The sequence below is a fragment of the Dipodomys ordii genome, unplaced genomic scaffold (genome assembly GCF_000151885.1).
Source record: "Dipodomys ordii isolate 6190 unplaced genomic scaffold, Dord_2.0 Scaffold65, whole genome shotgun sequence".
Taxonomy (NCBI): domain Eukaryota; kingdom Metazoa; phylum Chordata; class Mammalia; order Rodentia; family Heteromyidae; genus Dipodomys; species Dipodomys ordii.
Window position 1 is genome coordinate 10,822,009 of NW_012267281.1, and position 23,244 is coordinate 10,845,252.

The 23,244-nt window shown below is 34.7% G+C and overlaps 1 pseudogene across 1 annotated transcript; it reads left to right on the forward strand.

The window, feature by feature from the left end:
* The first annotated feature begins 19,391 nt into the window (after positions 1-19,391).
* Positions 19,392-20,317, forward strand: LOC105990553 (annotated as a pseudogene). Its single transcript, XR_001175318.1, has one exon. The product of XR_001175318.1 is annotated as a transcription elongation factor B polypeptide 1 pseudogene (transcript).
* The last annotated feature ends 2,927 nt before the right edge of the window (positions 20,318-23,244 follow it).

Genomic DNA, 23,244 nt, shown 5'->3' on the forward strand with positions numbered 1-23,244 from the left:
GAACATAACTCCTTTATAGCATTTGGAAGCAACAGACATATATTGATTTAGAATGGTGAAAAAGAAAATGATCACTGCTTGTTATAGCTTTTTTTTGTGTGCCAATCCTGGGTCTCGAACTCAGATCCTGGGCACTGTCCCTAAGTTTTGTTTTGTTTTCTTCAAGGCTAGTGCTCTTCCACTTGAGCCACACACAGCTCTAATTCCAGATTTTTGGTAGATAACTGGACATAAGACTCTCATGGACTTCCCTGTCCTGGCTCTGAACTACCAGGGTCCAGTCATGTTAGAGCTTATGATGAAATATATTGTGGATCTTCCCCTTCACCTCCTCTCTGTGGTGACTATTGATGCCTATTCATAAATCTTTAGAAGATTCCATGAAGCAATTTGGATTGTTCCTCTGCTTTTCTCAATGATGCAAATAAGTTGACTTTCTTCAGCATTCTATGTTAGGTACCAATCATCCATCTGCTTTCCAGATTCCAAATGTTGTTACTGCTATCACCTTTCCTGCTTCCCCTGCTTTCAGTAAATTTAGTTTCTTGAAAAAAATTCCTATACCATATTTTAGTGAATCGTAGGAAGGAAAAACACTAAATGCATCTGATCAATCTGTCATAGAGTGTGTGTGTGTGGGTATGTGTGTGTGTGTGTGTGCTTATGCACGTGCACACATTTGCTCATGTGCATATATTGCTAGAAATTGAACCCAGGGTTCTTTGTATGCCAGGCAAGTATTCCAGCATTGAGCTATGCCCTCAACCCCATCTGTCATCTTGATAGCAGCATTTCCAGAGTCTATTCATTGAAACTGTCTGACGCTCTGGGCAAATGTAAAGCAGGGTTGGCATTCATCTGGTTTACACTGCCACAGATCACTGGAGTGCCTATTCTGATTGGTCAGTGCACCCTGTATAGGTGCTACTTCTTTTTTCATGATTATTCTGGATAAAAATTCTGAATGATTAAACTTTTCAAGAAAATTTGCTAGTAAATTTCCTAAACCTTAATCTCTGCTGACTAATAATAAGTGTGGCAAGATACCATTTTAATAACATACAAGAATGGTTAAGTACACCTTAGAGGAGCAGGATGGCTATTTGTTTTTCCCCTATGTCTCCTTATTCAGAAAATGTTCATTGCACACTTTATTTTTATGTAGGTCATGAGGCTTGAACTCAGGACCTGGGTGCTGTTCCTGAGCTCTATTGCTCAAGGCTAGCACTCTACCTCTTTGAGGCACAGTATCACTTTTGGTTTTCTGGTGGTTAAATGGAGATAAGAGTCTCATGGACCCTTCAGCCTAGGCTGGCTTCAAACTGTAATCCTCACATCTCAGCCTCCTGAGTAACTAGGATTACAGGTATGAGCCACAGGTGCCCGGCTTGTTGCATAATCTTGTAAAGCTCATTAACTGCATGAGAAGAGGGTATAACGAGCTAGAAGGATAGTCAAAAATGGAGAATTATTATAATCAGAATCTTCTAAACATTTTCTTTTATGTAGACTTTTCTGTTGAAGTTGCAATGTATGTTTTTCAGATATTTCATTGATTTTTGGACCAACTGGATGCCATTTTCTCTAAGTATTTTCTAAGAACTAGTGGTATCAAGTAAAATGTGAACACTGATAATGGGCATCTTTTCTCCCAATGAAAGCTGAAAATTAACTTCAGATAAAAATTTGCCTCTGTTTTACATCAGCAAGTGAAGAATATTAAGTGGCTAATCCTTGGAGCCTAAAAATTGTCATAATATCTAAGAATGTTGTGCAAGACAGACTGTGAATTGCATTACATTTATTAAATGAAAATGAATTACCTTGGCTTTCATATTGTAGCCACCAAGTTCGTTATTAACTTATTTAGCTTGATATTTTAATCTCTAAATAGTTTATATAGGTTATTTTCAAGAAAAAATCCTCTGTCCTTGGAAATATCTAAACTAAATATGTGTAAATATCCTTTGGCATCATCCATGGTAAGAACAATACTATTCTTTCAAATATTTCCAAACCACACAAGTACTTTTTCTGTGAGTGATTGCTTCATTCTGGTTCTCATGTTCTTAATTACAGTTTCATATTCGGGTGGAATAATGCAATATTCTTTATTTTTTGGTACTGGTCTTGGGGCTTGAAGTCAGGCCCTGGGTGCTGTCTCTGAGATCTTTTGCTTAAGGCTAGCTCTCTACCACTTGAGGCACAACTTCACTACCAGCTCTTCAGTAATTAGAGATGAATCTCACAGACTTTTCTACCCTGATTGGCTTTGAGTCATGATCCTCAGATCTTGGCCCCCTAAATAGCTAGGATTATCATAAACATGAGCCACCAGTGTCCAGCATGGATTGTTCTTGAATAAATTATTTATTTTACTTTTGATGGGCAAGGCATTATGAACTTAACAGGAGCATGGATAAGGAGAGAACTTCCTTCTTCTGAAAGGAAAATTATGTGGATATTGAAAGTGACAAGATCTTGTCTGATATAATATGGCCATTTTTTCCTCATTTTTGTGTCTTATCTCCTGGAATAAACAGCATCCATATTAATTCTCTCCCAAGCCCACAAATTTGTCCTCCCCTAGTATCTAACTCAACAGGATACATTATATGTCAATGTATTGTTTTTTATTTAATGTTAAGTTTCCTTGTGTAGCTCTGCCTAACTTCAGTGATAGCAGTTCTTTGTTTTTCAACATATTCTAATGATAAACATTCCTGTTTGCTCCTAGTATATTTTCTTCCTCATCAGTTGCTTGACAAATATATATATATATGTTAACAAATATATGCATATATTTGTCAACAATGTTGTGTCATTTATTTGTATTCGGACCCCAAAACTGGTCTCATCTCCTTGATTTTTGATTTCCCCACAGTTGTAATCCTTGAGCTTGTAAGTACCTGTTCTCAGTAGCCTGTCATTAGTATATGATTTTTGAATGCATAACATACTATAAATAAACTTTTTTCTTGCAGTACTGAAATTGAGCCAGGGTCTCACACATGCTAGGCAAGTACTCATTTTCATCTACAGCTTTGGAAATAAATTTATTGTGTAAGTAAATACTAAACTCTTCCTTTTTAAAATTTAGCTAAATTGTAGCTACATAACTTTCTAGAATTCATGTTAGCAGATAATTGAGTGTAATAGAAAGAGGTTGGTTGGGGACGGTCAAGTCACAGAAGCCTTAGAAAAAATTAATTTAATTGAGATTCAGTTTTCTCATCTGTACAATTTGCAAGATGGCATTCTCCAAGGATAGATGTGAAAAATTAAAGAAAATTACCAATACAAAGAAGCACTGTTACATTTTCCCTAAGACTGATATGTTTTGTTTAAATATTGGAGATCAAAGCAGAGAAAGTGTGTTGGCAAACACAATTTTCTTGGTAGTAAAGACAGAATGAGAAATAGGATGCCACTTCCCAAACCAGTTGAAAAGCCAATCAAATATCCTACAATATAGATAGAAATCTGATAGGTTAGAGAGAAACAGAATTATCACTAAAAAATAATCCAACTGCTGATTTCTATACACATTAATATTTACAGTTCAACAAAGAGGATACTTTTTGTGTAAAGGCATCCTCTAATAGGTGGCTCTTGATGTACACTGAATAAAAATACATTTCTACAAGAACCAGACTCAATAAAGAATTGCTACAGATGGAGATAAGCAAAAAAGAAATACGGAATATTAAGCACCACAATTCCACGAGGAAGATCTCATGTTCCCAGAGATTTTGAATTATGCTGAATTTTTCTGCAAGATTCCTTTGAACTATGATTATTGTCTGTAGGAGAGGATTGGACCCTTTTGGAAATGCAAGTCTATTGGTTCAATTCTATTAAAGAAATGAAAACAGAGTTGTTCTGAGGCTGGCCAGTATAAGCACAGAATGAGGTAGGAAAGTTATTTCCATGTACACAATCAAGAGAACATGTCTGAAGGTGAGATTAGAAGATACTGCATGATGGAATACGGGTTTGTAAGGAACTAGGGAGCAATGTTTCTCCATAAGCATGTCAAGTAGTAGTCAACTTCGTCAGCACCTCTGCAGATGCAGGCAAATATGGACTGCATAGTTCCATTCTAATGAAGACATCACCAGTGGGATGAATATGGGAATATTCAAAAAGACTTTAGGTGAATATACTTTGTGTTAGAATAATAATCTCTAGCCTATATGCCTTCACAGGGCATTCATACAGGTCAGCTTCGTAATGTTTCCTTAGCTATGGTAAGCAAAAATCCAAGAAGCATGTGTAGATGAATCACTGTGACGTTATCAAAGGGTTAGTTCTCAGATTTACTGTATGGAGACTGCTACTTACATGATGGCACATACTGTGCACATGACAAAGGTCTCTCATATCATTCTCCCTTTGGCTCATTTAGGGAACGGTACTACTGTGACAAAAGCTGACAAGATCTGGGATGTTTCTTATTCCTATCCCGTTCTGTCATTCTATAGTACAGTTAGGCTGGTGATCCTCCTATTTTTGCTACCCACTTAGCTGGGATGACAGATACATATCACCAGGCCCAGTTTTTACTGATTGAGATGGGACCTGGATGACATGGGACAACGCTTCTCTCCATCTTCCAAGTAGCTTAAATCACAGGTATGAGCTATCATACCTCCAGCTCTTTTCCACTTTGTTTTTCTAAAGAATTTTTCATATTGATGGAAAGCTAACTCAATGTTTGTAGAAACCAGCAAGCAATGGAAGACTAATGAAGAATTTAAGGCACATTGTTCTTCAGGGATGTGAGGGGCATTTCAGATGTAAATGGTAGGCTCCTTTTTCATTGCCTTGTTCAGCAAGAAAGTACATATGACCATATAAGAGGATGCTAGGCAAAGTGAACCCCAAGACAGGTACACAAGAGGTTTTATCTCTCTTGCTGTTTATAATGTGCTTATAATGTACTGTGTGATTATTTTTTGTTTCTTTTGTATGTTCTTCCCTCATGGTATAACCCCTGTTTTCACTGTATTTGATTCTGGTGCCCTGCATCTTGTATATACATTTTTCTAATTTGGGGAGGGGAAGAGAAATAGCAAAATGCTGAAATAAGGATACAGGTTGACCCGTTGTAACAATGAGATGTATAAGACACTATGTTAAAAACGAACTTTACAGCTTGGGGTGGGGGAAGTTGGGGAGAAGGGGAGGAAAGGGATAATAGGAGAAAAAAGAAGAATAAGAAGTGTACTCATTACTTTACTCATGTAACTGTAACCCCTTTTACAGTATCCTACATATATATATATATATACAGTATCATATATATACAGTATCATATATGTATTTATATACATATAGATATATGTGCTGTTGTTGGTAATGAGAATGCTCAACAATTAGAAAATCAAGTCTAGTTCCAAAACTTTCATAGATGATGGCAAATAATAAAGAAGTATTTGATTTATTAATGCATTTCACACATATTAAAATATGGTTGGATTGTTTAGATGCTTTTCTCTCTTTTTATGCTTCTTGTTCTATGCAAAATAAAAATCTAATTTGACCACTATCCATGAATCAAATTTTATTTCAAATGTGTTTGTTTGGTTTTTAGAAAGCCAGAAAATTCTAGAGACAGTATGTTGATAGCCTTTAAATCTCATGCCTAAAATATTAAACATTATATTTAAGTTTTCAAGGTAAGTTACTGTTCTAAGTTATGAAAGGAAAGAAATCTTTCATCAGATTCTATGAGCATAAATGCTGTGATAATCCTTAAATAGAAACTACTGCTTAGGAGTTGAGGGCAATGGGCAATCTCATTAAATTTACCACTCGTATCACACTTACATCTCTACACACCTCTAAATGCTTATACTCCTTGCAAAGAAAATTAATGAGAATGGAGCTCAGAGAAACTCAACATAAGCATTTCTATCTTTTGCATTTATTATCTGATTATTCTTTTAAATACATTGTGTGCACAGATTTGGGATAGGAAGCTGCACATTGGACCAATTAACATTTAAAAATTTGGGACCCCAATCTATTAGTATAATGTGACCATATGGACATTGGAATCATTGAATACAATTAATTAAGTAGCTAGAACTCTGAGAAACTGTCATTTAGCGATAATTGGATTTAGCCAACAGTCTACTTCAAATGAAATTGAATATCTGACTTTATTGTTTTTTACTTCTAAGGATAATATGTAGTCTGAAGTTACAGACTGTCAGCTAGTAACTCTGACAGATAGGTAGTTTCTGCTTCACTTTTATGAGACTTGTAAATGAAACATGATTGTACTCTTTCAGGCTCTATGCATCAAATCAATGGAGTTCCAAACTAGACAAGGCCAAAAACATGAGGTTGTCATCCATTCTGTGGTATTTCAACTTAGCATCCTTTGGGGAAGTGGTTTTCACATCATACCTTAAGCATATGAAATTACATGTTCATTAATGACATATGTTCCAATTTTCATATTTGGAACACATAACAATATATATATTATGTTCATAATGTCCTCAACTTCTTCAGGATGAGAATAAAATATTACAAGCTGTACTACTTATATGATGATTATTCCAACATTTTCTCTCAACATTTGCTGTGTAGAAAGTGTGGTACACTGTGAAACACTCATTCCCCAGTGTTAGATGAGTTGGTGCCTACTATGTACCAAGAGCAAAATGAAGACTCAGATACAGCTTTCTTCACTTGTACTTTTTAACAGCACAGACCTGAATAGTATACATCTTGAAGGAATACTTTGTACTTTCTAGAGTATGTAATATAGGCTTCTTAGCTCTCTTGAAAAGATGATGGATATATACTGATATAAATGTTTCAATTTGGTAAGCATTTGTTGGTGTTTTGTATTATTCCAGAAACTGAAGTAGATATTTTTTGTATTGCCTGATTGTCATTTATTCATATTTTAAAAATAACTAACAACTAGGAGAATTTCCAAAATATTTTATATAGCTTATATAAAATATATTTATATAGTTTATATGTATGAGAAGTAAACAATTAACTAATCAATGGCCTGGCTTATGGTGTGAAATATCTATGTTCAGAGTCATTATGGGAGTTAAATAGAATATGAACATTTGTCTAATTGCAAAAAAAGCCAGGGTCTGGAACCATAAACCATCACAGACCTACACTTCCACACACATACAGACACAAGACATTGTCCATGTACAGAATGTAATAAAATGAAAAAAATATGAGAAATAATCTATTTTAGGTACATATTTGTGCAGGTGCAACGTCTGTCCAGCTTGCTTCTATCTCTTTTTCAGTCCTTGCACTTGTCCTTTCTTATTAAGACTGGTCATTTCAATGCTTGTTTTATGTGGTGAATGAGCTTCTATTGGAGCAATAAACAACATTAGATTATAGAAGGATCAGCTTTACAGCATTAGAAATATCACTGAGTCGATTTCCTTGCAATTGAGGTAAGGGACACCTGGTTCCTAAACAATATTTTTTTCTCACCATAAATGTCTTGCAAGAACCAGTCTGAACAAGAGTCTCTGTTAAAAACAAAGTTTACAACAAGATAACAGCAGGTACCAGCCATGTGCAGTATCAATCAACTTCCCTCTTCCAGGTTCCTTGAGATTCCTCAGTTTTCCTCACTTCTAAAATGAGGTCATTGGATTAGATGTCTCTGAAATGTCTTCCAAAAGATTTGCCATGCTATGTCGTGATCATTTGCATCACGTCAGTCGTGAATAGCCAGAGGTAAAGGCAACTATAAATTCCTAACCTTTAATGTCCTTTACCTGCCTTCTAAGATGTTACCTTCCACATAAATGATCATGTTGTTATTCTTTAAAGACAAATACTTTAATAGACTTAAACTATGTAGGTACAGCAGCTATGTACTTCTCTCACCTGTCATTTAGCAACGTTGATGACATAGTCATGCAAATTACAGTTGTATTCTCAAGGACAAAGATGATGTCACCCACAGGTAATATTTGAGAGCAATGAGTGATGAATGGTTAATGAACCAAGGAGTCTTTCACTAGACGTTATAAACGGCAGAACCAAATCCTGCTTTTGATCTATTTGCTCTTTGTGATCCAGCCCTTCAGGTGAGAGCTATTTTCATATGTCCTATCTATCTAAGATCCTTTAAAATTACCAAAAGAGTGGCAGGAACGTGTCTGTCTTTAGAAATGTCTTTGTCTCTCCTTAGCTTAGATTCACCTATAGAAATTTTATATTTGTAGTTCTTTTTGCTCTCATTGACCTTATTTTGCCATTGATCAAGCACAGATATACTTATATCTGCTTAAGCCAACTCGAGTAGACTCAATTGAATTCACTCTAATAAAGATTTGCAGAATTATGCTTGGTAAGAAATGTACGCATTATCCTGCCCATGCAATTGTAACCCCTCTGTACAGTATGTTCACAAATAAAATAAAATAAAATTTAAAAATAAATAAATAAATAAATAAAAATAAAAAGCCAATCCCAATCATAAAAAAAAAGATTTGCAGAACTCTGGGAGATGTATACTAGAAAAATTGAATTAAAGAAAGGAAGTATATAGTGTTTAGTGTGTGATAAAAGGGGATATACCAGTTTAGCAAGAGGAGTAAGTTCATACTTGAAACAAAATGTGATGAGTAAGAGATGGAGAGAAATATAAGCTGTGTGTGCTTATAATATGATATAAAATTATAGAAATTGGTCCATATTATATGTACACAATTAGTCCTAATTTCACTTAGAATGAACAGATATTACTATTTCCTGAAATAAAATCTAATTCAAATAGGAAGAAAAACACCTGACACATATTTAGAGCTTTACAATTTGTTGGTTAATGAATTAATGGACTGTGTCCTTCCTTTTGGTTTAATTTTCTTCTTTCATGTGATTCCCTACTCCCAATTCCAAGGACATATTTAAATAGTATAAAGGTAAAAATTCATACAGTGGTTGGCTAGCAAGCATGAGACCCTGAGTCCAGTGCTCAGTTACCAATTCTTTATTATTTTGGTACTAGAATTTCATTAGGTCTACCTTATGATTTATTAATTTTCTGTTTATCTGAATGTCATTTATATTATTTTCAGGATACTATTATTTGTTTTTTAAAGATTTAGTTTCTTGTTACATAGTTGTCCGTTTTGTGTGTCCTATTTACTTTTTATGTTGTTGCACCTTTGGTACAAAAGAATTTTAATGATTTTCATACAATTAGTTTGATTAATTGAATTTCTTGACATGTCTTCTCTCTCTTGTTTATTATGAATTTTTCCTTACATGTTTTATAATTTTCATATATATGTGTATATATACAAGGACTTGAATCCATGTAATCTTGTGGCATTTAATTAAGATAGTGGTTTCCTGGAATTACTTTATGTTGGTTTCTGTTAGAAGCAGAGACATATCATCTTGGGGGTTTCTGGGTTATATGAATAATGACATTTGAAATGGTAAGTTGTGTTTGATTGAGGCACATGATTAAAATTTCCATTCTTCCTACATTTAAGTTCTATGCAATGACAATAGCTCTTTGTGCTACAAAGTTGTTTTTTCCTTTCAGCTCACCATTTTAGCGATAATGTACTTGATGCTATGTATTGTGTCAGAGGACATAAATTTTAGATTTGGCACAGTTGTTTTCTGTGTGACCCAAATTCACATCAAGCCCCCATATCCTTATTGGAAATGTGAAGAAAACTATCTACCATGTCTCTGGTGGGGAGACTCACTCCTTGGGTCTGTAGCATTCCTACAGTCCTCTCTGGATGTGCCAAGACTTAAGCACCCACCATTGTACCGTGGGCCATTTCAGGGTGGTTTATATAACTTTTAAACTTGGAAGGTGAGATAATTATTCCTTTCCTAGAAAAAGAGCGTGTTTGCTTAAACTTGATGTAGCCTAAACTTAGGGTTACCCAGGTGTGACACCCATCTGCTGCTCACATAGCCCCTGGCTTGGCTTCTTCACATTACTGTTTGGGGACAAGAAGGAGACGAATGACGTTGGAACTATGATGATTTCTGTGCTACTTGCTGTGCCATGAGTAGTTCTTTCCTGTCTGGTCCAGAGACCTCTCATTTTCTGACAGATTTGTGAACAGCATCAGGTTGAATTACTAATTTGCCAGTTAGATAGATCAAAGCATGGACCTATTATCCACCTTGAATGGATATTATAAGAATATATGTATTTGTTTATGTGAGCATAAGTTTGTATTATTGTTAGGCTATTTAGAATAACAAAGGGTGGTCACTAGAGTATTCATTCTGAAAGAGTGAGTTGTTTAATTGGTATTGAGTTTCAAACTCAGAAATGAAAAATTGTGGACATTTGCTAAAAATAATGTAGACATACTTAATGCTATTAAGAGTTAAACTAAAAATGGTTTGGTGATAATATTTGTATTATGTACATTTTACCAGAAAAGTAGGTTTGAGGTATTTCTAATCAAATATTAATATTTCTAATGAGGCAATTTTATACAGGTGAAAATGTTTTGGTAAAATATTGAAAAATAAGATAATATTCAGGAATTTCTTTGCTACAATTTCTGTTTGCAAACTGTATGATGGGTTGACATAGTCTTGGGATATATTGTATGCCATATTGTACTTGTTAAATACAGAAAATGCAGAATTAGTAGAAGTAGGTATATATAATTTGTCAGTGATCAACTATTCAGGTGATTATGACTCCTAGGAATTCAAACACACTTAAAAAGGAAGAGATGATTAAGTTATAACATTCTGATTCCAAGGAGGTGGTAAGACAGGAACACAGCCAACTGTCTATAAAATGGAGCCAATATTTCTATTTGAAAGACATATGCAAGCTTCATTCTTTACTATTTCAGTAAACAAGCTCCATTTTTATGCAAATATTATCACAATGAATCAAATTTTATGCAGAAAAGGAAACAGTAAGTTTTCAAACTTCATGCAGCTTGGACCCATCCAATGGGATTTTGAGTAGAACTTTATAGGACTACATAGAAAGGAAAATTACAGATAAAATGTAGAAGAAAGCCAGGTATCAAGGTACAGAAATATACTCCCAGAACTCAAGAAGCAGAAATGGGAGTATGTCAATGTGGAAACAACCTGGATTATGACAAGATGTTGTCTTGTTGACAATTACAAAAGATATAGAAGGGCTTGTAGATAAAATGTCACACATTGGATACTCAGAACATATTTGTTGATTCACTAAAAAGATTTCTGGCTCAGAAATATATTTTAAATATAACATTCTTATATAAGCTAAATATTGAATGTAGATAAGACATTATTATATTATATAATTACTCTTAACATACTATGTATTCAATATTTTATATATGTAATATATTACTTATATAACATATATGTGTTGATATATTCTATATTTATATGTTATCTATAATACATTATATATGTTAATATGTTTTGGCCGTGCTGCGTGTTGCAATTAATATGAATATTTCTCAGGACTGGTCACTTGTAGTCATAATTACAAGCATTGGATCATGAGTGTCCAAGATCCATGATAGGCTTGACTCAGTTTTATAGCACTTGCAGAATGGTTTGAGTAACTCACTATTGATCTTCCACTCTGCACATATTTTGCATTCTGATGAACAGTTTGACTTACATTTAACATCAGTTGTGACAACCACAGTGTCAGTGTTGCTAGGAATAAGCATTGTGTTAAAATGCAAATGCTAGTTCTATGACAGCTTGAGGTCTCCTGATTCTTTAGTTATCATTTGAATTATTTTCGTATTGGATTTGTGAGTGTCTGAAGTCTTATTTTTAGATATTGTGTATTTTTAGTTCTGTAATTTAAATTTTATATATACTCAAATTCTTTGAGAAAGTTTCCCATCATTTCATTTGTTTCCTACTGCTTTTCTTTACATCCTTAAGCATATTAATTATAGTTATTTTAAAGTACTTGTCAGACAATTTGTATATGTACTTCTTGTCAGATAATTCATGTATCAGATCAACTTGTGCATATAAAGGTCCATTCTTCTTGCCTCTTAAAAACTCCTGAATTTTAGTCAGATCGCCCAGTCTTTCCATGTGTCTAATAATACTTGAATGAGTATGAAAGTTACAGAGAATCCTTTTGACTTTCTTTTTCGACACTGCAGTCTCTCCATCCATGTGCAACAGTGGTGGTAAATCACTGTCAAAAATGAAGATTGAGGTTGAATTGAGCCAGGATTGTGACCTTGTGCAGCAGTGTCAGATTATATTACTTCCGGTTGATTCAGGTACTTCTGAATTTTCACTGAGAGCTTGGTGTATTATCCATACTTCCTCCTTCTGACAGTTTCCCATTCTGATGTTCATCTCTGGAGTCCACCGAAGGGGATGCACTACTTTTCGGTAGCTTTCTTCTTAAGTTTTAAAAACTGTCTCGACCTTGCATAGCTTTATAACTCATTTAGTATCTTGGGAGAAAATTTGTAATTGGAGTTTCTCTTCTCTCAGGGATAAAACTCTGAGTACAAAACTCAAGAGTTATCAGTCAGCCTTTGGTAAACATCTCTGTGAGCAAAGGCAGGTGAAAGCCCGTAAATAAATCAACTCATCCTCTCAACATCTCCCCCACTCTCAAATCCAGTTACGCGTGTCTCAGCACCTTTCTTCTGTCTTCTAAAAAACTATTTGAGTTTGTTAATTTGATTTCTACTTCTTTTCCAGGGAGCGTGTGGTCTATTACTTACAGCTCCATTCCCCCAGGGAAGAAGATCTAGCTCTCAGAATTCTTCTACATATGTAATTTTGTTTGGTTAGATCTTACAGTACATTTCCTTGGTCTCAGTAATCTGCACATGCTATTCAAGCATCTTTGAACTTCCATTAAAGCAAACATAAATTTGACAGTAGGCTGATTATTTGTCTACCATCAGTAGTTTTATCTTTTCAATAGGATTTTCTTTTTATCTTAGATATCAAGGCCTTTGTAACTTTGTCTAAATATATGAATATTTTTCCTCATCAATTTTGTTCTTAGAATTTGATAAGCTCTAGGGAAATTTTCTTCTATATTTAATTCATTAGGTTTAATCACTAGGTGTTTCTGCACTTTGTATTATTTACATGATAGATTTTTTTGTATCTTATTCCAGATTGCTTATATATGATCATTTCTTCCTGTTTATATTGGCTTTGATCTATTTCTTCCATCTGAACATGTGTGAGGCCCTTATACAGATATCTACAAAGATTATCTGTTTTATATAAATATACCTAAATATTAAGTTGGAATACATATCATAGTAAAATGATTGTCTTTTTAATGTTCATTATTAAATTTATTTTATTTTATTTTTATAGTGGTACAGAGGAGTTTGAATTCAGCATGTCAGTTTGTGGGCACAATGTAAACTTGGTTGATGACACACCTTCCATCATTTTCCCTCACCTATTTCAACCCCATCCACCCTCTCAAATTACTTACTTCCATTTCCCATATGTAGTACAACCATATTCACCCTATAAATGTTTATTGTACTCTTGAACCTCTTTAAGTTATTACATTCAGAATACTTTCTGAAGGAAGAGGTGCCCAGACAGTATCGAGGGAGCAAATATCCCCAAATGGCCATCTGAACATACAGTAAACCTACTATAACCCAAAGTATATGGGCTTGTCATAAACACATAGATAAATGGTACAAAATAGATATACCAGAAATGCCCATATTTTACAATAACTTATTACGTATGCAACCTATTTTAGACTGGTTAGAATAAGATAGATATTTTAATGACTGGTTATAGAGCAATTGGCAATCCATCTGGATGAAAATAAATTTGGAGTCCAGACTTGCACACTATTTAGAAACAACTTCCAGATGGAATAAAAACTTACATAAAAAATAAGCAATAACAATCCTGAAAGAAAATCTTGGAGGGTACATGCAAAATCTAAAGATAAGGACAATATTGAATAAAACTAGGACTCAGTAGCTGTTAAAGAAAAGATATTCTATTTGAGAATAGAGAAATTAAAATCTCTTAGTTAACAAGTTACATCATGGAAAATTCACAGGCTGAAGGAATTTTGGAAAATATTTCAGTACTGAGAAAAGATTCAAAATAAAAATGACTCCTGTAAGTGACAAAAAACAGACAAGTGATCCAACAGAAAAAGTGATGAGCGAATATAGATAGTTGATGTGGGAACACATTCAGATGTATAACAAATGCTCAAATGCTTTCATATTTAGGGAAATAAAAATTATAATGAAGTATTACCAAAAAGATTTGTTTAAAATTTTTTAAAAAACAAACTTTCACACCATATATATATATATATATATATACACACATATATATGTATATGTATATATATACACACACACACACACACACACACACACACATATATATCTATTGGTATTGGGGATTTAGGCCAGAGAGATGTTACTTCGGTAATTTCTGGTTAAGGCACAAATTGGTAAGAGATTATGGTATAATTACATAAGAAAATATTAGTCTGCCACTATGATAAATAAGAGGCAACAAGTTTAGTTTGAAGAGATGTCTTCAGGTTGTTGACTGAGAAACATAAGATACATAAAAATGTGTTCATGTCTCTATTTCATAAAACACAATGATGGTCCTTAATGATATCTATATTTTAGTATTTGAGGTTAGAAAAGAATATGAAGTATTTTATCTCAATGGAGGAAAGAAATAATATAAGAAAGAAGTATTACCCAAGTGAAAAAGCAATAGTAAAATTACAATGTAACAACATTCACTATATATGGGTCAATATAAAATCTTAATATATGAATGTTCATTAAAATATGTAAAAGTAAGAATCTAGGTTTTGAAATAAGTTACTCATATGACACGATCTAAATTTAGTTCTAGGTACAATAATAAAGACAGGTTGTATATCATGAGCTACTTGTGATGTTACTATGATAAGCAGTTCCAGTGATTATTAAGATGCTTTTCTCAGTATTAGAAATTTGTCTCTGCAGGTAAGAAATAGATAAGTCAATTTCTTCCCTCATTCTCTTATCAGTGTATTTGAGTTAAAAATTTGAGCATGGAGGATGTACTCTGCATTTGTTCTGAATTGTGAGTTAATTGTATTTTTGGCCAGTTAATTGTTTTTAACCAGCTTTAGAATATGACCCATTGTTTGCAGTGTATATCTGCAGTGCAGTCTTGGTCACTTCCCAAAATGACAGCTATAAAATACACACGAATTTTCTTATTATACATTTCCTCTAAAATATGTCAGTTTTCTTTTTTTGTAATTTGCAATTTGGGATGTCTCAGCGCAATACTGTATGTGGGAGCACGGACAATAGATGTTCAGAAAAGCTGTTCTCTATTGATCTCTGCTACACTCTGTCACCATGTGTGGCAATCTATTAGGAATGGCATTGATTTTCTGAAACTTGTATTGAACTTTCCTTGGCCTTTGACTCTGTGGGATAGTAGTTGATTATAGACTCACTTTATGACTTCTATCTAGGTACATGTTACTGATGCTTGTGAATATCTTTTTTTCCTTAATATGGCTATGGCTTGTTTCTGCAGGGTCTGCAGAAACACTTTCAATGAATCACATCACAATACCCAGTGGGATGAAAGTCATGTAAATTGCCACTTGACAACATGTTTGGGTCAAAGTGTTTGAATTGTTTCCTCTCATTGAAATAGAGAATGAAAAAGAAACGAGTAAATGAGATAGTACATTTTCACGAACCAACAGTTGTCTTACTACACAAGTTGCCTTTTCACTGATTAATTGCCAGAAACTGAAACCTTCCTGTCCTATCTCTCCAATAAAATCAGTCTTGGCAATTTTTATTTGTCTCTTAACTATAATCCAGCTCTCCAATAATCCTACACCTGTTCCTCTCATCCAGACCTTTCTCTGTGCTTTCCTGACTTCTGAGTTGAGTGTACTAAAATGTAAATCAGATTATATTCGTGCTACTTATCATCTTTCAATGATGTCTAGTCATCTCTGCATGTTAAAACTCATTGTGTGCACTACTTCCTGCCCCTTTTATTATCTTTCAGTAGTTGCACAATGGAGTTGCCATTGAACAAAGCAGTTTATGGATACAATGTGTTTTTCTCAGTGTCACCCCTTTCAACATTCTCACTCCTCTTTTTCCTACTCACCCCTCCCTCCCTCTTCTTAAGGACATTCTCTCCACTTCCTGGAATGGATTCTCCTGCCTTCCTACAGGTGCACCATCAAGTCTATCATATGATATCTTTTGTATTTGGATTTCCTCATTATCTCTTTTCTTTACCTACCGGTGAGGCTGTCTCTGATCCCCCTCAGCTAGTTTAACATTTCTGCAAACATATCCCACACTATTAAGCACGCTGTAGTTTAAAACGTGAATAATGTCTGCAACAGTCTAAACACTTTGTGTTCAAGATACAGCAAGAAAAAGTGTGGTTTTTTTTGCATGGGTTATCCCATTGTATGTAGAATAAAGAACAATATTTTGCTTTCTAGGAACAAATGAATGAATGGCTGAGAGATGAAGACAAAGTATATTATATATTTATGTAGATTTTCTAAAGCCAAATGTAAAGCAGAACAGACTGAGCCACATGTGTGTGGCTCACAATGTTTTTTTTAAAATAACTTTTTTATTGTGAAAATACTGTACAGAGGGGTTACAGTTACATGAACAAGGTAATGAGTACATTTCTTACCCAGCATTGTTGCCTCCTCCTTTGTTTTCCCCCTACCATCCCGTCCCTCCCACCTTCTCAACTATATCCCCCCACCCAACCCCCCGCACCCCATCCTAAATTGTAAAGTTCGTTTTTCGACATAGTGCCTTGTACATCTCATTGTTGATCACAATGTTTTTGACTCTTAATAATTAATTGTTCTTGAAGTCCATTTAGTTTTAGTACTTCATTATTTCATTCCATTTCCAGAGAGGTTAAACTTGTTCTATTAAATCAGTCAGGAGCAGTTTTTGAGCAATTTGGTGTGGATTTGGTCACAGTTTCAGAAAAGTTATTCTGAATTAATTGGTTTGCTTTTCCTTATATAAGTGTGTGAATTAGTCACTAGTCAGTGGTCTAGTTCCATGTTTCTGTTGGCTTAAGATCAAATTTGAGTATCTATCTGCTATCCCTCAAAGATTACAGGTTTTAAGGAAATTTTCTGTATTAGGTTCAGGCTTCACTTTAATATTTTGTTTGCTTCTACCTCATTTTTTATTTTTAATAACATTTTTATTGTGAAAATACTGTACAGTGTGGTTACAATCACATGAGCAAGGTAATGAGTACATTTCTTATCAAGCATTGTAACCTCCTCCTTTGTTTTTCCCCTACCATCCCTTCCCTCCCATCTCCACAACTACATTCTTCCCCTAGGCCCGCTCCCTGTTTAAATTGTAAAGTTCATTTATCAACATAGCGTCTTGTACAACTCATTGTTGCAATGGGCCAACCTGTATCCCTATTTAAACAATTTGTTTTTCCCCTTCTGCTCCCCAAATTATACCAACATCAAATAGAGTGAAAACAAGGGTTATACTGTGGGGGGAGAGGCATACAAAGCAACAACAACAACAAAAAAGTTTTTTTTTTCTCTCTTGCTATTGTTTCTAATGTATTTATAAGGGGCCTCTACCTCTTTTTGAACTAGTGAGTCATATCATGCTGTGTTATTGGTGCTTTGGGAAGTCACCTTGAATCTTCCAACGTATTGAAAGTTTGGAATGAGATGGATGAATAGTAAAGGAGCAAGGAGCTAGCAAGAGAGGCAGGGAAAGGTGAAAATATATAAAATCTCTTAACTGTGGTAAGGGAATAAACTTTAAGGTAAAAAAAATAAACTGAAAGTTCAAATGGCTGGCTAAGATTGTAGTTAGATATGTCTGTGGATGTTTTTAATCATACGGAATCAATAAATTCCTTATTTTCCTAAGTGAGTTTTGTTGACTTTTATGTTATTTGTAATTCAAGGTTTCAGGCTCTGTTGATTTTCATCTCTATGGTTCTATGACTTCCATACAAAGACTGCTAATGAAGTTAATCATTTAATAAGCATCTAAAAATTTCCATCTTATCTTGAATGCAAAGATAAATAAGAAGAGGATTCTGAGCTCATAATGTTTACAGTTCAAAAATGAGAGCAACACAGCAGTAAAATATTATGGAACAACAAAGGCCAATTTGAATTAGATTTGTTGGAATAAATACTCCCAAAATGATACATTTTAAAAGCAAAAAAATCTAAAAAAAAAACCCAGACGATTTATGATAGTTAAAATATGTCGCTTTAAGTGCAAGAATTCTTTAGCATTATTAAAATCTACTGCACACCTATCACACAGGAACAAGCATTTGAGTTTTTATTATTTTACTGATTTAAGCCAAACCTAGCCATGAATACGACTTTGTATAATTTTCTCACTGCAATCATTTCCTGGTGTTATTTGCTAACATGAAATCTTTGTGAAAGTAAGCTTTCACTAACGGAATGAGGCTTACATCAAGTTCTGAACCAAAAGCAAACAACTCACTGTTCTCAGAACATTTTCTTTGGATTTGTAATCAAACAGATCTGCATGGAAACAGCCAACTACCAGAAACAGAAAACTCTTATTTAAAAATAAAAGGTAGTTTTTCTTCCTCCAAGTTAAATATGTTTTACTTTTCTTTTTGACAGAACTCTTTTTCAACTGACCCTAAAACACATGAACTGTATTTAAAAGTGATTTGCTTTTGATACTTGGGGAAATCAAGCATCTACTTATTCTATAGTTTCATGAATTAAGGAATATCTGTATATATAATTCTTTTCTTCATTTAAGAAGGTTCCCAAAACAACTAAAAAGAAATTATCTTTTTTTGTTTTTGTTTTCTGGCTGGTCGTGGGCTTGAACTCTGGGCCTGAGTGCTGTCCCTCAGTTCTTCAACTCAAGGTGAGCACTCTACCACTTGAGCTACAGTGCCACTTCCAGTTTTTTTTCTGCTTATGTGGTGCTGAGGAATTGAACCCAAGGCCTCATGTATACAAGGCAAGCACTCTACCACTGAGCCACCTTCCCAGCCCAAAAGAAATTCTCTTAAAGCACTGATGTAATTATCAGTAGATAAAACCCATTTGTGGGGATTTTAAAAAGTATTAAAATGCTTGAGGGGCTGGGAAGGTGGCTCAGTGGTAGAGTGCTTGCCTTGCATGCCTGAGGCCCTGGGTTTGATTCCTCAGCACCACATACACAGAAAAAGCCATAAGTGGTGCTGTGGAACAAGTGGTAGAGTGCTAGCCTTGAGCTGAAGAGCTGAAGGACAGCATCTAGGCCCAGAGTTCAGGCCCCATGACTTCAAGAATTTGGGCCCGGTAGAAGGGGCCGTGGCGGTACACCGGGGAAGATTGCTGCGGTGGCTGCATTAGCGGCGGGATTCGCAAGAAACTACTGAAGTTCCTGTGGAACCAAAGTAAAATTGTATAAGAACATAATGGATGGAGAGGAGAAAACCTATGGTGGCTGTGAAGGCCCTGATGCCATGTATGTCAAGTTAATATCTTCTGATGGTCACAAAGTTATTGTAAAAAGAGAGCATGTACTAACATCAGGAACAATAAAAGCCATATTGAGTGGCCCGGGTCACTTTGCTGAGAATGAAACCAATGAGGTCAATTTTAGAGAGATCCCTTCACATGTGCTATCAAAAAAGTATGCATGTATTTTACCTACACTGACAGCCCCACCGAGATTCCTGAATTCCCAATTGCACCTGAAATTGCACTGGCACTGCTGATGGCTGCGAACTTCCTAGATTGTTAAATAAAATATAACAAACTGTTAATTTTTCAGTATTTAATGCCTGTATTTCAGTTAGTAATTTTTCAGTTAGCATGTTTCCCGTATGCAATTGAATTATAAAGTTAATTGCAAAGCAGATTATGTTCTGTTCTTTTGCATAGCAATCAGAGCTGAAATTTGCTTGCTATATTGACAAGTTAAGGACATTTTCACAAACTAAGAAATAAACAAATAATGACAATTCATAGGTCGTTTTGTTTATCCTTTGGATGTGACTTTTAAAATAAAACAATCATATAAATACTGAAATGTAGGCATAAATGAACATGTCCTACCGATAAATAATGAGGCTAAGTATTTTTATGTTTTTAGTGTTTTTTAAAGTATTTTGATCTTATAGCTGCTTCTTCTAGCATTACTAGAGTTATACAAATAATTACATGAAAAGCTTGTTTATAACTTAGCCAAATCATTGATTTTTATAACTCAAAGGATAAGAGTTGAAATTTCTTATGTTTTTTTTGATAAACTGCAGTATTGTTTTAAATAAACAAAAAAAGCTTGATAACACTGAAGATAATATAACTTTAAAACATGGTGTTTTGAAATAAATTTAAGTGTACACTTGGATTTCAGAATGTATTTTATTCTATGAATATGTGGAAAAAATTATTTAAAACCAATACAGGACATCTTGTGTATTGTATGTTTTAAGATACTCTATTCACAAACTTCTCCAACCGCTGGATCACTAGTGGTCCAGAACATGATTTAATGTGGGAACTTCTGACTGATAATCATGTGAATCAAGCTCTAAAATCTATCAGGAAGAAAAGTATCTGGAAATAGGAATAGGTATCATGAAATGAATTTTATTGGATCCAAGGATATTTATCAAACACTTCCAGCACATCCTAATTAAATCTTTCTTTTCTTTTTTTTCTTTTTCTTTCTTTCTTTCTTTCTTTACTTTCTCTCTGTCTGTCTCTCTCCTTCCTTTCTTCTTTCTCTTTCTTCTTTCTTTCATCTTTCTTTTTCTTTCTCTTTTTTCTCTCTCTATCTCCCCTTCCTTCCTTCCTCCCTCCCTCCCTCCCTCCCTTCCTTCCTTCTTTCTCTCTCTTTCCTCTTTCTCTTTCTTTCTTTCTTCCTTTCTTTCTTTCTTTCTTTTTTCCTTCCTTCCTTCCTTCTTTCTTTCTTTCTTTCTTTTGGCTTGTGAAGGCGAATCTTAACCTATAAACAAAAAATGGAAAAAAAGGATGTGGAAAATGATTAATGTGGTTTTAGACATAAAATAGGGATTATGGCCTGGCCAAGCACATCTAGCCAAGCATACTCCATTCATCCTGTATGGAGGAGTAGTTACACAGCCATTTACCAACAGTTGCTCTTCTGGCTCTCAGGTCATGACAGTGCCTGCATTTCCTTGTCTTGAGTTTGGTATTGGTCTTAATACCTTCGAACACTTGGACTACTTGCATCCTTGATATCTTGGATTGAGTCAACAATGTAACTCATATTAAAAGCAGGACTTCAAAATACCTTTATCATTTTGAAACTTTATTTTACAGCAATGTTTTCTACTACAAGTACTGAAATTTTCAAAAAGGAAAACAACCCTCCCATATTGCTTATGGGATCTCTTCTGTATGTCCTTTTAATAGTTTTCCTTCAATATTCTTCTTATCTAAAAATATAAGATGATATAAAATAAATATAGAAAGCAGAAATTTGGTCTCAACATGAGACATAGAAGGGATATTAGAACCCAAGGCTGCATAGTATTGTATGCAGAACTTTTTGTATCTCAATACATTTTTTTGTTTGAATCAATTCTTTAAAGATGTTTAGTCCTAGAGATACCAATGGACAAAATCATCATAACATTATGTTTTTTCCTACTGAAAATTATATTCTGTTTTGATTAATGGAAGATAAAACCTGAAGAGGTTGTCATACGCATTTATTTCTGCAGAACTATGCTCTGGTTGAAACAAAATACAGTAATGAACTTGAGATTTTTACCACGTCTAAATTCCACAAGAAGTATACAAATGCATATTTATTTCTATAGTTAATCATTTTATGAAAAAGCGTAAGTCTGATTCTGAAACAATACATTGTATTATCTGTGTGATTTTAATTCCATCAGTTGTCTTAGCACTGTGAACTCATTCTCCAAAATTACTCTTCATTTTCTATCCAGCATTGGCACAAAGAAACAAAAAACAACAACTCCTCAACCCCCCCCCCCAAAAAAAAATTGTCTCTGGCAATATAATGATTTTCTTTCAGTCTTTTGGACATAGGTTCTAGAGTACATCCGAACATTTACAGTCTCTTTTAGTTAGCAGTAAGCCCTTCACTTAGATATGGTTTGCATCTCCTTCTAAATTCAACTACATTGGGAGGTGGCCTTTCAGAGTACATCTGCCATGATGGATGCTTCTTACTGTTGTATTTTAATTTAAAGCTAGGCTTGTAAATTTCCGGTGGACTTTCAGCATGGAAGACAGTGCTCATTTATCCAAAGTGGCAGCCAGAGCTGGAGGACCCTTCTAGAATGTTTGAGTTGAGCTGTTTTCCTAGGCAAGTGGTCATACTCCACCAAAAAGAGTGACAAGCTGAAAGGCCCATAGGATCCCGAGTGGCATTTAAATGATTCACAGCTGTGCTGGATTCTCTCACGTGCTTCTGAGTGTTTGGTGGAGTTTATTTCACATCAAACATACAATGAGAAAGTGTAAAAAATTAGTCAGGCAGACAGATGTTTCGCACACAGTTTGGGCAAACATGTCAACATAGGGCGAAACATCTGGAGGTCGCAAGGATTGTAGAACTGACACCATGAAAGAAGACATTGGTATGAATGGCTAATTTAAAATCCCCAAATGAAAACAAAGATATGTTTAACACTAAGGGGGGGTCACAAGTTTCAAGTATCTCTGTATTTATGCAATACAGGGTGGAATGTTTCAATCCCATTGCCTTGCAGATGTAAATGAGACAGAAGCCATTTTGTTATTTTTGTCTGTTAGCTAACTAACCTCTCTTCTGAAGCTCCGGCCGCTGGTTTGGCAATAGAGAGAGATGGGTCAGAGGCTTCATATTTAACTTCAACAGCCTTGTTTGGGGGTGGTCAGTTTGTTTTGGGTAAGAATGTTTAGTCTTCGTGATGAGTGTACTCCTTGCTTTGGCCTTAAGATTTGAAGGTAACATTGGAGGTAACATTGTATATAGCTGATGAGCCCTGAGATAACAGGAGGATCAATGCCCTCAGATGTGGTATTCTGCATTTACTGCCAAGCCTTCTGTATGGGCATGGTTAGTGGAACTTGGATTTTCATGTCCCCCTTCCCTCTCTTTGTGTTTGGGTTGTGTTTTATCCCGTAGTTTACCTCCCTTTAACCTTGGGTCCAATTCTATTTCCCATGCACTCCAGTCCTGAAGGTCACTCTATAGC